At 35.2% G+C, this 14,106-nt stretch overlaps 1 protein-coding gene across 4 annotated transcripts in view; it reads left to right on the forward strand.

Annotated features, from left to right (window-relative positions):
* Window positions 1-14,106, forward strand: part of LOC106466559 (zinc finger MIZ domain-containing protein 1-like) — a 149,854-nt gene that overhangs the window by 92,241 nt on the left and 43,507 nt on the right. The window contains exon 1 of one of the 4 annotated variants that reach the window (XM_022394593.1): window positions 7,084-7,103. The exons of the other annotated variants lie outside the window; for them this stretch is intronic. The gene's annotated coding sequence lies outside the window, so the exon portion shown is untranslated. Of the gene's footprint in view, window positions 1-7,083; window positions 7,104-14,106 lie in introns of those variants that run through there. 4 annotated transcript variants of the gene reach the window in all.

A 14,106-nucleotide genomic window follows, 5' to 3' on the forward strand; every position in this document is an offset into this window, starting at 1 on the left:
GTACTTTATTTAATGTTTATAATCTAGCATAAAAACATCCAGTTTTCTAAAATCACTTGTCGGTTTTGTGTACCGGCTGAAATTCATCCCTCTTTAGGCCTAGCCCCTTTATATATATAATGTTTTTTTAAATAAATTACTTTATTTATTATAAATTATTTTATTTATTAAGTCTATCAATTTATTCAGCTATGAAATATTTGTTTTCGCTTAATGTATAATATTGGTATGAATAGAACCCTTCCCCCCTTTTTTTTTAAGCTGACTAGGCGTTTAGGCTTAAATCCACCCCTGATCCCAGGTCCAGATCAAAAGTCACCAAAACTTAAATTACACTAGGATTTATCAATTTGTTTTTATACACAAAGCTATATAATGGCCTGCTTGTGCTCTGCCCACCGCGATTATCGAAACCCAATTTTTAGCGTTATAAATCCTCAGACTTGCCGCTGAGCATTGAGGGTTGGGGGTTTGTCGAGTTGTGTATACTTCATATTTATCTGCATGAAAAGCTTTAATAACTTTTGATTAAAAATCAAATTCGCACATTACTTCTGTACGTCTGATGCTAAAAATATAAGAAGGTAAACAGATTATTTTGTTTGTTGAAATTCGCATAAAGCTGCTCAATCGCTATCTGCACGATTAACAGATAAATCCTGATTTGCTATACAAGTTTATGAGTTTGAAGAAATCGTTGGTTATATATATTAAAATATCTTTTTTTGGGGCAATGAGAAAAGGTAAAACTTTTCTAAGATAGGCGTGGTATGTAATCCTTGTTTGTTTGTGTGTATGTGCCTGTCTAACTATTGAAGCATAAACTAAGTGAATGAATCTATCCGAAGGTTACTTTTCTACAGACTACACCATAGCAGCATTATATGATAATACCCCGTACAACACGTGTGTTGTCTGTGATGAAGGTACATATGTTTCTGCTTTTTAACCACCTGTTTAGTTGGGGTTGAAGCGTGATGTGGAAATGCTTCATCATAAAAATATAATTCAAGAATCGTATCCACATTTCTGTCAAAATCTGAAAATTAACCCCGAACTGTGAGGAGAAAACACTCAGACATGTTATTTACCTATTTAAGAAGTAAACTTTGGCACATACTAAACTTTCACAAGTAGCAGAAGTATTTCAAATAAGTCATTTTAGAGAATCTCCCCAGTAAAAGGATGCTTATAAGGGAGGTTTAGTTTATTTGATTTTTTGTTTTTGTTACGGGTATTCGTGGAAAACCACACAATGGCTCTCTGCACTAGCTCTCATTAATTTTGAACTGATAGACGAGAGGAAAAGAAGATAGTCAATAGCACCCACTGCCAACTGTTGGACTACTCTAATCAGATATTGGAATTTGACAGCATGTAATGCACCTCGATCCCTGAGTGCAAATTGCAATTTTGCGGTAATGGAACACGAACTATGGATATTTGGAAGCTCACAGTCAGACACGTTGGCCATTAGGCCACGTCTGGCCTAGGGGGTTTACTTGCAGTAATTCGGAACGTATTGTAAAAAGAAAAGTTTCAGTACATTGTATCTGTTACCTAAGTATTTGCTCCGAGTATATTAAGAAACAAATAAAGATATGCAAAATAGTTTAATCCATATTTGTTTTTAAACAGCACCAAAGAAGATAAAAGAACGATTTATATTATTGTTTACTTTTAAAGGCTTCCATTTCTGTTACAAGTGAAACACCAAATTATATGTTGATTGTGTGAAAAACATTTGTGCCAGAGAGTAAAGGTTCCATGTGCCCATACGTGTGGGTTCCTCTCCAACCGGGCGAGAAAGATAACAATAAGAAAACGACTAGTTGGATATCTATGTTGTGTTCAAGTGTTTTAAAACTTAGTTTTGTTTCTTCAGTAAAAAATATTTTTAAACAGTTAGAATTTCGTCCTCCACGATATTACCGTAGGTAACAGGCGCTATATCTTGTGAAGAAGGATGCTCTCTTTTGCTGCTAGGTCCACATTTTGAGAGGTAATGAGCCGTCATTTATAGTTACTAGATGTACCTCCGCAGGGTTCCCGAAAAACCAAAATTAAGAGTAACAAATATTTTTATATCTTGCTTCTGCGGTTCATATGCCATGTTGTGTTGTAGCTTAATGAATGCATAATTTTTCTCATGATTCATGGCATGCGCGCGCTTTACTGACGGCATTTTAGTGTCTACTGACTGACTGGATAGTGTTGCGAGTGGCTAAAACAGGTGACACCTCCAGGCAGCCTTCGGCCCCCTTTCGGGGAAATTACACCCTGAACTTTGTTAGTATCGTTGATAGACGTCTGGTGGAATAGATCACTACTCTTGCTAAGTAATTCTAATTACAGTAAGATTTCGAGTTGTATGCTATTCCCCCTTCAGGGGGCATTTCAAAACATATAGTGGTGATTAAATGAATTCAGGTGGGGTCTCTAGGGTAGCTGAGCTAGGTTATTTGTTATTCGTCTTAAACTAATGTTGGATACGTCGTGCGGTATGGCATAATGCCTTATCATGCTAAAAAGTTATATCAATGCAAGCAGTGCAACTCTGTTAAGAATGTCACATGGAATATCCCTTTAGCTGTTACCAGTGGACCAAGTATAAACCAAATAAATTCACACCATAATATATATAATGATGTCCAAAGCATTCTTCAATTGCCATCATACCCATGTTCATCCACCCGAAGCAAAAAGTTAGAAGTAGTATTCACATTCGACATGACATTTTTCTTTTCACTGTTCCCAGATTCAACGTTTAAGGCACTCTAAGAGGGTCTGCGGCTTTTGGGGTGTACCCTGTTCATGAACTGCAGCGCCAAGGAGCTTCTTGTGTGTGTGATATATGTGCTGGCCATAAAACTTTTTGGTGATGGTTTTAATTACAGGAACAAAACAAGTATTTATTTTGGGTGACTAGTTTGATATTCCCCATACCACGCTCAGTTATATATAAATATATATATTATTATGATGATTATTATTGCAGCACGTAACCCAAAGTGGTTAATTTAGATGTAATTAGTTGGACAGAATTTGACTTAAACCTGTGTTAACACTTTCTGGTTAAGGACGAGTTTCAGTTTCTTGATGAGAAACTTAAACCTGTGTTAACACTTTCTGGTTAAGGACGAGTTTCAGTTTCTTGATGAGAAACTTAAACCTGTGTTAACACTTTCTGGTTAAGGACGAGTTTCAGTTTCTTGATGAGAAACTTAAATCTGTGTTAACAATGAAGCATAACACTTTCTGGTTAAGGACCAGTTTCTTTATGAGAAACTTAAACCTGTGTTAAGAATGAAACATAACACTTTCTGATTAAGGACGAGTTTCTTGATGAGAAACTTAAACCTGTGTTAAGAATGAAACATAACACTTTCTGGTTAAGGACGAGTTTCTTGATGAGAAACTTAAACCTGTGTTAAGAATGAAACATAACACTTTCTGGTTAAGGACGAGTTTCTTGATGAGAAACTTAAATCTGTGTTAACAATGAAACATAACACTTTCTGGTTAAGGACGAGTTTAAGTTTCTTTAAATCTTTCGATTACACACATTGTCAAGAATAACCATTGGGTGTAGCCGAAAGCTCTTAAGAATAACGAAACTTAACCAGTCTTAAAACTGAAACTTGGCTGTCAATCAGAACCAGTTTTTTGTTTCTTCGTTAAAACGTCTCTAGACATACATGCTACGAATGCTACATCAAACAAACATACCGTTTAAATGGCCTGACATGGTCAGGTGGTTAGGACACTCGACTGGCAATGTGAGGGTGGCGGGTTCGAATCCCCGTCCCACCAAACATGCTCGCCCTTTCAGCCGTATGAGCGTTATAATGTGACGGTCAATCCCACTATTCGTTATTAAAAGAGTAGCCCAAGAGTTGGTGGTGGGTGGTGATCCCTAACTGCCTTTCCTATAGCCTTTCGCTGCTAAATTAGGGACGGCTAGCGCAGATAGCCCTCGTGTAGCTTTGTGCGAAATTCAAACCAAACCGTGTAAATGGTCCATGATCACCTTACCTAACGCGCATATATTAATATAGTTTTTATATAAATGTTAATATCTTTAACGATTTCCACCGGTCATATGCAAAGACCAAACTCAATAGATTTAATTAGACATGCAGGAAAATCGGAGAGTATTTTGCAAAAACGTAAGCACTTATAGAGTGACTAAAAATATATGATCAATAAACCAATATCGGTTTTGTAACCGTATTAAATAATTCTCAGTAAAATCGTTTTCGGGAACACGTAATCACCACATCAGTAAGTAAAAGTCGGATTCCAAATGCACCTTTATAATTGTATCCTAAGTAAATAATGACTTTAAATCAGTTAGAATGATAGGAAAACGAGGAGGAGGTGCACGTTTAGTTACACCTGCTAATTCTACTGTGCGTTTTACACTGAGTAATTATCAGTTCCACCAACTTTAAGTTGTAGTAAATTAGTTCATCACTGAAACTATAGCTGATTAATTGTTACCAAACAGGTTTTTGAGTCCATAATTATGTGGTTTGACGACGTTACTGAACACACATCTGTTCGTTTTGCAAATTGAAGATGTGTTCTACATGTAAGGTACTGTTTCAGTTGTACTCATTTTTTTAAATACAGATGACTCAACATCTTGTTTTTGATCCTTATTTGGCGCATGAAATGGATTACTGTCAGTTTTCAGAGCTATTTATCTGATACGCGTAATCACATAGAACTTGGACGTTTCTTTAAATATTTATCGGAGATATTATGGAATGTCATTGACATCCTACAACCGCATAACTATAATAAATTATCCAGTAACATTCATACATAATAAGAAATGTATAATAACAACCAACAAGTGTCGTTGCGTATTAGTTAATATTTATAGGGAATAACTGAATATTACCTCGTCAAATAATTTCAGATTAGATGGATTTTCAAGTAATATCTGTAAAGGCAATGATGCTATGTTCGTGGGTGATGATACTAAGCGTTTATGTTCTTGTTTTGCAGCTTTAGGTTAATCTTTAAATCATGCATATATAGAAGTGACATGGTATTAACTAATGAGTTGTAAGGTATGAAACTTTTAACAGGCCATTTAAATGAAACACGACTCCCTTACGTATGCGAGAGAGTTTGTTATCTGATGGTGAATGTCAGATTAACAGCATAAACCTCTAGGAAAACTAAACTTAGGTGCAACTACCAAAATTAGAGGGCTGGCACTGTTATTGAGAGAAATGTCTGACATTAAAGGGTTTGTTTGACTTTGTTAGAGTGTTGTAGTTTGGGCTCAGAAGGTAATATATTTGACCAAAGAAATACTATAGTCTGGTAATTTTAGATAACTGAAGTTGTAAGTTTTTTTCTTAACGTGTGATATCAATGAATCAAAAGGATTGAGTAGATGTACACAGTAGTATTTTGAGTACGATGAATGAACTTGCATATATCAGTATATGATGTATATACATCTGCTGAATATCTCGGCTTTGTCAGGTTTTGTTGTACATCTTTTTTGTTTTCCCAATACTCGCACACGTACTTTTCAGATTTGCTAATTTTTGGGTCTTTGTTAAAGTAGGTTTAAAAACACCTACCTTTGGCAGCTTTATTTCTTACATGGTGTATAATTATGTATAACCCTGTGTGCTGACCATCTGTGTCAACACAACTTGGTCTTTCCTATATTTTTCAGAATCGTCAATTGTTTGTTGTATGCGGGAACTGAGGTTCACTTACTGTCACAGCAGAAATTTGTGAAAAGTGCGACATTTATATCAGTAGGAAAAGGCATTTGGTAACATCACATGAGCACGCTGTTGCTTTTTGCTAAGAGCCAGATGGATTTGACTCTCATTCTAGTAGTGCACAGTGAATGTTGCGTTTAGTTCGAACACTGTTTTTTCTTGTTTCTCATCCAGAAATAGCCGTTCTTGAACAAGCACATTTCAACAGCATTATCAAGTATTATTTCGCCCCTTTATGAGCGGGTAAGTTATATATCGAACACGTGCTATAATTTTCCTATAGATATTCAGTATGTATACGTTAGGCCCGTCATTGCCAGGTGGTTAGGGCGCTCGACTCGCAATATGAGGGTCGCGGGTTCGAATCCCCGTCACACCAAACATGCTCGCCCTTTTAGCCGTGGGGGGCGTTATAATGTAACGGTCAATCCCACTATTCGTTGGTAAAAGAGTAGCCCAAGAGTTGGCGGTGGGTGGTGATGACTAGCTGCCTTCCCTCTAGTCTTACACTACTAAATTAGGGACGGCTAGCGCAGATAGCCCTCGTGTAGCTATGCGCGAAATTCATAACAAGCACGTATACGTTAAACAGTCAAGCATACGATCTATTATTGTTGTTGTTTGTTAAATGCAAGAAATTATACCTTGAAGATGAGCTTTGAACTTGATTTGATGTTAGTACAGAAGTAGCTAATAGTTTTGAAAGTTCTTACTCAAAAACTAAAACACTTCCTATCACCATAGATGTTCCAAATGTTTACCTTGAAGGTTTTATTTTGTTTTTCGAGCTTGTTTTTGTACTGGCAAGTTGAGCGAAATATGATATCATTTTCCAAGTAATTAGAAAACAACAACAACTGACGTCATCGTTTACAAAGACGGAAATTCTTGTTAACTCACAGTAACTAATGATTAGTCTAATGACGAAACTTGTTAGAACATGTACCATTCACTAGATGTCGCTTTAAGTATACGAGAAAAGTTTACGTAATATTGGGCATATTTTAGTTTACGCACTTCAAAAGGTTGCATATGATTTGATCATAATCCGTAACGTATTCTTGTTATCCTCCTGAGTGTTGTAGTAGACAATGTTTTAGTCACTCAATATTAGCAAAAGTGCTAGAAAGTTAGTGCTTATACAGTTTAAATTAGCCGCACATGAGTCAGTACTGTGTGTGGTGGCGTCAGTGGAGTTGGAAAGAGGACAAATAGTCTGTATCTATCCCACGCTGTCTCGAGGTCGCATGACTGCAGGTTGTGTCTAGGCCCTTGTTTTGGCCTCAGCTTTGATTGGTTTGGTTAGTCGATTGTATGTGACACGAGTTGCCTTTCTGCAGAAGTTTTGTAAGCATAAAAGTGTTTGTGTTTCCCTGAATTGTTACAATCAATCCTTAACTAACACGTAAATACGGAAAGCTCCATGTTTAAATATAGCCTTATTAAACAATCAATTTCCTTAATCGGAAAAATATCTAAATTAGAAAGCAACATAACTTTATTTATGAATTTTTAATAAATATTTTACTATAAGTTTTTTTTGTATTTTTATTAGATGGAAATGCGGTTAATATTTACGCGTTTTAAAACCATTTATAAGTGATTTTCAGGGTTATAATTATCAGTTCAAAGCTATTGTTATTTCGAGGCGAGCTTTGTGTTTCCGTTGTTAAGAACGCCATCTAGTAATAATTGAAATAATAAACTAAATGAGAAATTGCAAGAAAACGTACGTATTTACTACCTCCAGTATTGTTTAGTTTTTTTTATATATTATAGAAGTATGTTTTCGATATCTGTATAAATGTATCTCTTGAATTTTTAGATATATATATTATAAATATTTTACGCAATAAAGAAGTGATACAATTATATTAGCTTGCAAACAAACAAAAGATCAAATGAGCAGCAAGTGCCTAGTTCAGAGTGACACTTGTGGAGAAAGATTTGATGAACTACAAAATTAGCTCAGGTGGAAAGTACGACGTTTATTCATCATGGAGACTATCTTAATCATCTATAAAACACTTTGTATTTATGTTTGTGAAATTGGTCGATCCAATAAGCAAGAAAACTCTCTTTAAAGGTTAGCTAATCTGAACAAAAAACAATTTGCAAATGACATTATAGCGTATCAAGGCAAACTATTTCCCAACACATGACACCAGTTGATTTAATCTGCGTTAGAAGCTCAGATGTCAATCTTATTGAAACTGTATACTTTATTGCATAAGGGTTAATAAAAACTTATCGCCATCTATTGGCAGAGACAATCACTGTTTGTTTGTTTTTTCGTCGGCGTCATTGAAATTGGCAGTTTACTTTACCTCTTGAGACCATTTTATGTGATACACTGTTATTTATATTAGACATTAGTAAAATTTAGACTTACTGATTTGTCAAATGTTCTTTGTAATCTTTACTTATTAACATCTTATATGAAGACTGGAAAAAAAAAATCATCAACAGAAGCCGCACTGGTGTATTTGCAACTGGAGGAGTGTGAGAAGGTTATGATAGCTTTATCAGAAGTCGTGCGAGTTTATAACCCCATTAAAGTTTTCTGAGTTACATTTATATTAACAATTACTGAAAGCTACATAAAGAGAAATCTGGGCATGGCCATTCCTATTTTTAAATTGATGGAAGGTAGCTAGTTACCAGTACCCACCGCCGATCGAATAATTGGATACAAAGTGTTTTGAAGCATCTCGGAATCATTCCACTGCATGAAGTTTTTAATGGATTACCAGAGACTAACTGGTGTAAATCAGCTGACAGATACTTTTAGTTATTATATGTAAAAACGTGAAGAGAATCTTTTTTCTGCTCCCTGTGTCAGCAAGTTCCAGATTACGCTGAGCAACGAACTAACTAGCTGCTCGCCACGTCACAAACCGCTTGTGCACGGTGGATAAAGAGATCCTGATAGAGTAGTGTCGATAAGGCTTGAGTGAGATTCGCGGTAACCCTCACGTTGCAAAGTGTTTTCTTGGTTATTGCCCGTCAGTCTGCACATTGTTGTAAGAACGTTGCACTTGGTGACAGGGGGTGATCGAAAATGCTTTAATTAGGCGCACATTTTCGACCTTCTCTACCCGCTTACTTATTGGGATGTGTATGCTCCTAGAATAAGTTCCGGGCAGATTATCCCTAACCTCTGTTGTACTGAGCATGTTGTAGTTTTCAGTGTTGTTCGCTTGTTGTGTGCATGCCTTTTACTCCATGCTATACACTTACTCAAGTCCCTCTTTACATACGTCATATAAAGAAACTTCATCAGAAGGGAGGGGAATTAACTGAAGACACGCTAGCTTGTTTAAAAACAAAATAAACACGAAGGTCGGATGGAGTAGTCACACGCACACGCACACACACACACACACACACACACACACATAATAAATATGTCCGGTAATTAGATGGGTAAATTTTTTTAGTGTTTTTCTCATACTTATTTCTACTAGTACATCATAACCATGGAATAAAGGCATGGGTGTTTTTTGTACTGAAGGCGGGTCTCACTCTAAATTAACTTCCATTTTAATATTCTTTTGTATGATTTTTAAACGTTTTTTTTCATATCTTACTAGAACCACAACCAAGTCAAAATACTTGTTTTTGTAATAAACTCATTACGAATTATGTAGAATCCAAAACCTATTAATAACTTCGAGAAAATAAGAAAAGTTAATTTTGAATGGGTTTAATTTTTATTAAGCATATCCCTTAAACTTGATAATAATTACAATTAACTTACTTAAAATCATTTTTATAAATTATCTTCATTCATACTAATACAGCGCATTTAAACACATTTAAACAAAGAAATAGAAAATTATATTCGTTCGTGCATTTAGACGGCATTTTTAACTTAACACCGAAAATTACTGTGTAAATCACATAACACCAAACTGAGTGTGGAAACGCAAAGATATGCGTACAATTAGAATGTGTTTCAACACATCTCGCTAAAATGTACAAAATTAAGTTGCTAACAAATTATTACACATTAATGCTTTTAAAAAATATTATATACATTGTATTAAATGTTGCTCTGATTATGTGTGCAAGTCTCTTAAAATGTAATTAAACGCTGAGCACTAATGGATTTATGAGTACGACAAACGAGAATGTTACTGAGAGGCAACTTCTCTAAGGTTATAGATAAGTTTAAACACAGGGTCAGGCGTGGTCCAGTGGCTGTGTATCAAAAATCCAAGGTTCGAGCTTGCGATGTGTCACAAAATTGGTAGTCAATCCCGTGAAGGCTAATTGACTGTCTGCCTTCCTTTTGTTTAATTAATTAAGGATGGCTATGCATGTACCATTTTGACCTACTCTCATTTGAAGTATCATTCAGGTTAAAAATATCGAAAACCAGGATTAAATAGACCAAGAGACGTTGACTTGTTTTATGTCTATTCCTTTTCTGTTTTGATATGACAAGTCTGTGTTAACTTCACTTTTGCCGATGTATGTTGCATGTTATTCAAGCGCCAGTAAAAATGGTTTATCAACGCTGATAATATTCAAGACAAGTGAAAATGGGTCAAATACAGCGTCTTCGTTGACAGCCAGAAAGCAGATTGATTATTCTTTTACTTTATAACAAATAAGATAAATTTAGCATTAACAGGCAGCAACCACTCTGTAAAAAAAAGCACTTGTTTTACCTTAATTCATAGACTGTTTTAATACATGTTCAATATTAGGAAGCAAATTTCTTTAAATGTCTCAAATGTTTGAGAACTTGTTAATAGTAAATCACGTACTCTACCAACCAAATTGAAAGTGGTTAACTTGATAATAATTACAACTCGCTTACATAATCTGATTTACACCCTTCCAGTTGTTGTTCATGGAAGATGATGATACAAGTGGCACCTGGACCGCTACTATGTCTGTCGAACCCAGCCGGCCTGATGAGCCCTGGCATTTGGCGAAAGGTCTCGTCGGAACTAGATATGGCAGATGTATTGTGGTTGACATATTATAACATATTACCCTTCTCTTTCAGTCATGGGTTCTTAGAATTAACTTTGAACATAATTAAATTCTCCCCAATTCCAGTCGCAAAGCTAATAATGTTTAAAATTGTTCTTTATTGCTTAATTATTTGTTAATCATAGACACTGAAGGAGAGCGGATTATAATGGTAAATGTAAAATCTGCCATGTTCTGTGAAAAAATGAAACATTGAAATCTTTTAACACAAGTATAAAAAATCGTTGCTTTTCCAGTCTTGTAGGTAATTTTGTTTTAGACTTAAGGTTAAGAATATCGTGTATAAACGCAATGTTTGATAATTGTAATATAAACTAAAATTCTGCATTATATAAGTTACTTGTTGTTTTCCTTTTTATATAGGTGAAATTGGCTATGTATATATTTTATTACAATTTCCGACATATTTTATTTTCATCATAGTTTCGCATGGGATAGGGTAAAAGTATTCGTAGAACTACACCCTTATAAACCCCACTAATGGCGAAAGATGGTGGGTGTATAGTCGTACCCATGGATTCCGTAAAAATGTAATTATTCGACTACATGTATTAATCTTCCCACTATATTTTGGAACCCCCCCCCCCTTCGAAAATCTAAAACCAGTCGCAAACATAAATAATGATTTATTAAACCAATGAAATCAATATTCTGTAACTTGGAGGACGACCACATAATCCCTTTTAGCTGCAAATTAAAGCGGAATAAATTATCACGTGATGACAACAAAAGCGCACAAGCATGACCTCTAATCCTGGTACAATTACTTCTTTATTATGTTTGACATTAGATATATCTATTTTGTTATTCCCGTTTCAAGATGATTTGTAGTTCGCGTCCCGTTGCCACAAAACTTCGCTCCGTCCTTTGGAGCCGTGGGTGCGCTATAAGGACGATGGTCGAACTCCACTATTTAATCAAACAAGAGTAGATCAAAAGTTGACGGTGGGGCTGTTGCCTTCCCTCTAGTCTGTCAGTTGAAATTCCAATAACCCATGAGTGAATCAAAGGGGAATATGTTGTAATGTGTCAAGTACATTATATCTGCCATATAAAGTGGCCTCTCTTCTAGTACCACCGGCCCGGCATCTGAGAGTCGTGGGTTCGAATCCCCGTCCTATCAAACATGCTCGCCCCTTCAGCCGTGGGGGCGTTATATTATAACGGTCAATCCCACTATTCGTTGGTAAAAGGGTAGACCAAGAGTTGGCAATGGGTGGTTATGACTAACTAACTACCTTCCCTCTAGTCTTTCACTGCTAAACTAGGGACGACTAGAGCAGATAGCTATCGTGTACCTTTGAGCGAAACTCAAACCAATTCTTCTAATACCAGAACTCAACAAGCCGGTTGGGATACGATAGACGTAGTGTAGGTTTTGACGATATATATCACTAATTTTCATGAACAACGATTGTTGTGGTGTGAGTCAGATTAAGCAAGTAAATTGTTATTATCATAATTTTAATTAAGTCATTCACATTAGATTTTTAGGGTAAGAATTAAGAACACAACATTATTTAATTTTATTTTTAACACTGATTATTCATTTATATTTATTATTAGAAATGGTTATGTGCAGATAGCTTTTGTGCAGCTCAGCGTGAAAATTCCAAAACAAACTGTTGAAGATAATTTAAGAAAAGTACAAAAAGAGCGATAAATTCGGTGTAATTGTTTTGCAAAGCTTGTGTGATATCAAAACGATTGGTTAATATATTGTCAACGATAGCGCATTTTCACAATTTTTTTTTCTCCAGAGAAAATATATGGTGACACGAATAAAAACACAACCCTTTTTTTTTACTGAAGAAACGAGCCTTTTATACATGAAAACCCTTTTTAAGTGAGAAAGGGGCATTGTGTTTATTCGCCACTCTTTAGTTTAATTTAACCAACGGACAATATGTTAGTTTAGTCATAGTTTAAAAAATTTAAAAATAAAGCAAACTACTTTTAATTAACTACTTTTGTCAATTAATTTTGTCTTGAATGTAATTTATAAAAAAGTGGTTTAAATGTGGGTGTAGTCTATAATATGCAAACATCGTGTCCCCGAATTTTAGCAGTACAAGTCCTCGTGCTTACGCTGAGCCACGAGGTGTACTAATTTAATGATATTTTCTTAAAGTATGAAGTTCTACATTAATTTATTTTGAAAGATTTGACAACCTTCAAATATAATTTGTTCTAACTTGTTACATTGAACTTTGACTCAAGATTTTTTATGTTCTTGGAATTTTTTTACCAAATAGAAAAAAATGAATTGTTTTGAAGCCAGTTTGCAAACTACTATCAAATTTAAAATGTTTATAATCTCCCCCCCCCCCCTCAAAAAATGTCCGTTCCCACCTCTTCGAGAAAAAAGTAAAAATGTAAAGTTCGAAAAATTTAACATAGTTGTGTTAACGACAGGGTATCTGAAATTCGACATTCTATCCCTGGTTGGGAACGTTATAGGTAGACCATTGTGCAACTTTGCATGTAATAAAAAACAGTTACATAAATCTGTCCATATTGAGCTGTATCAGGTTGCTGTACAATTAATTCAGCCGTTAGCCTGTTTTGCAGTACTGTAAGTGCTTTTTAAATGTTTGTGCAGAGACATAGTGAATAACTTGACAACTTTTTAGCCGCAGTATAACGACTCTTAGAATGGCTCCGAGTTTGTTTGTTTTTTTCTTCAAGTACAAACTTGCCGGACTTGGGATCTAATTACAGTATTGGACTTAGGAGGACAAACCCTTTCGATTGATGTATTTGACTACGCCCAAGGTCTCGTAGATTAATTTACTCTAATCCTGCCTAAAAGAATTTCAAGTGCCGCGGCTATTGAGGATTCCCACTTGTTTTAAAAATATTGGCAATACATCAGACAACTAATTTGTGTTTTTGCGAGACATTTCTGCAATGGCCCCCTATTATGTTTGAACTTATAATATCAGAATTTGTTGCAATAGAAATCCGATTGGAATTATAATACTAGGAGATAGTAGAATAAAATGGCAAGGTTTTATCCCCACACAACCAGTGACGACCACGAAAAAATAGAATAGTAGTTATAGCTAATAACCAAACATTAATACTTTGTTACCTATGGAGCTTTACCTATGAGTGAGACACCCATTTGATTATCCAGGCATAGACAAACGCTTAGTTTTTTGTTTGTTTAAGTTTATATAGTGCGATCCATATATATTTCAATTGTGCACATTCATCAATTTCAATTTGTTACGTTACCCGGCCAACATTTACACACATCTTTGTGTTACGACCAAACAGTTGCCACAAGGGTAACGATAAATTTAATTAACACTAATATTTTGTAAAATATGTTAAAGTT

This window comes from Limulus polyphemus, unplaced genomic scaffold, assembly GCF_000517525.1.
Source record: "Limulus polyphemus unplaced genomic scaffold, Limulus_polyphemus-2.1.2 Scaffold2301, whole genome shotgun sequence".
NCBI classification, from domain to species: domain Eukaryota; kingdom Metazoa; phylum Arthropoda; class Merostomata; order Xiphosura; family Limulidae; genus Limulus; species Limulus polyphemus.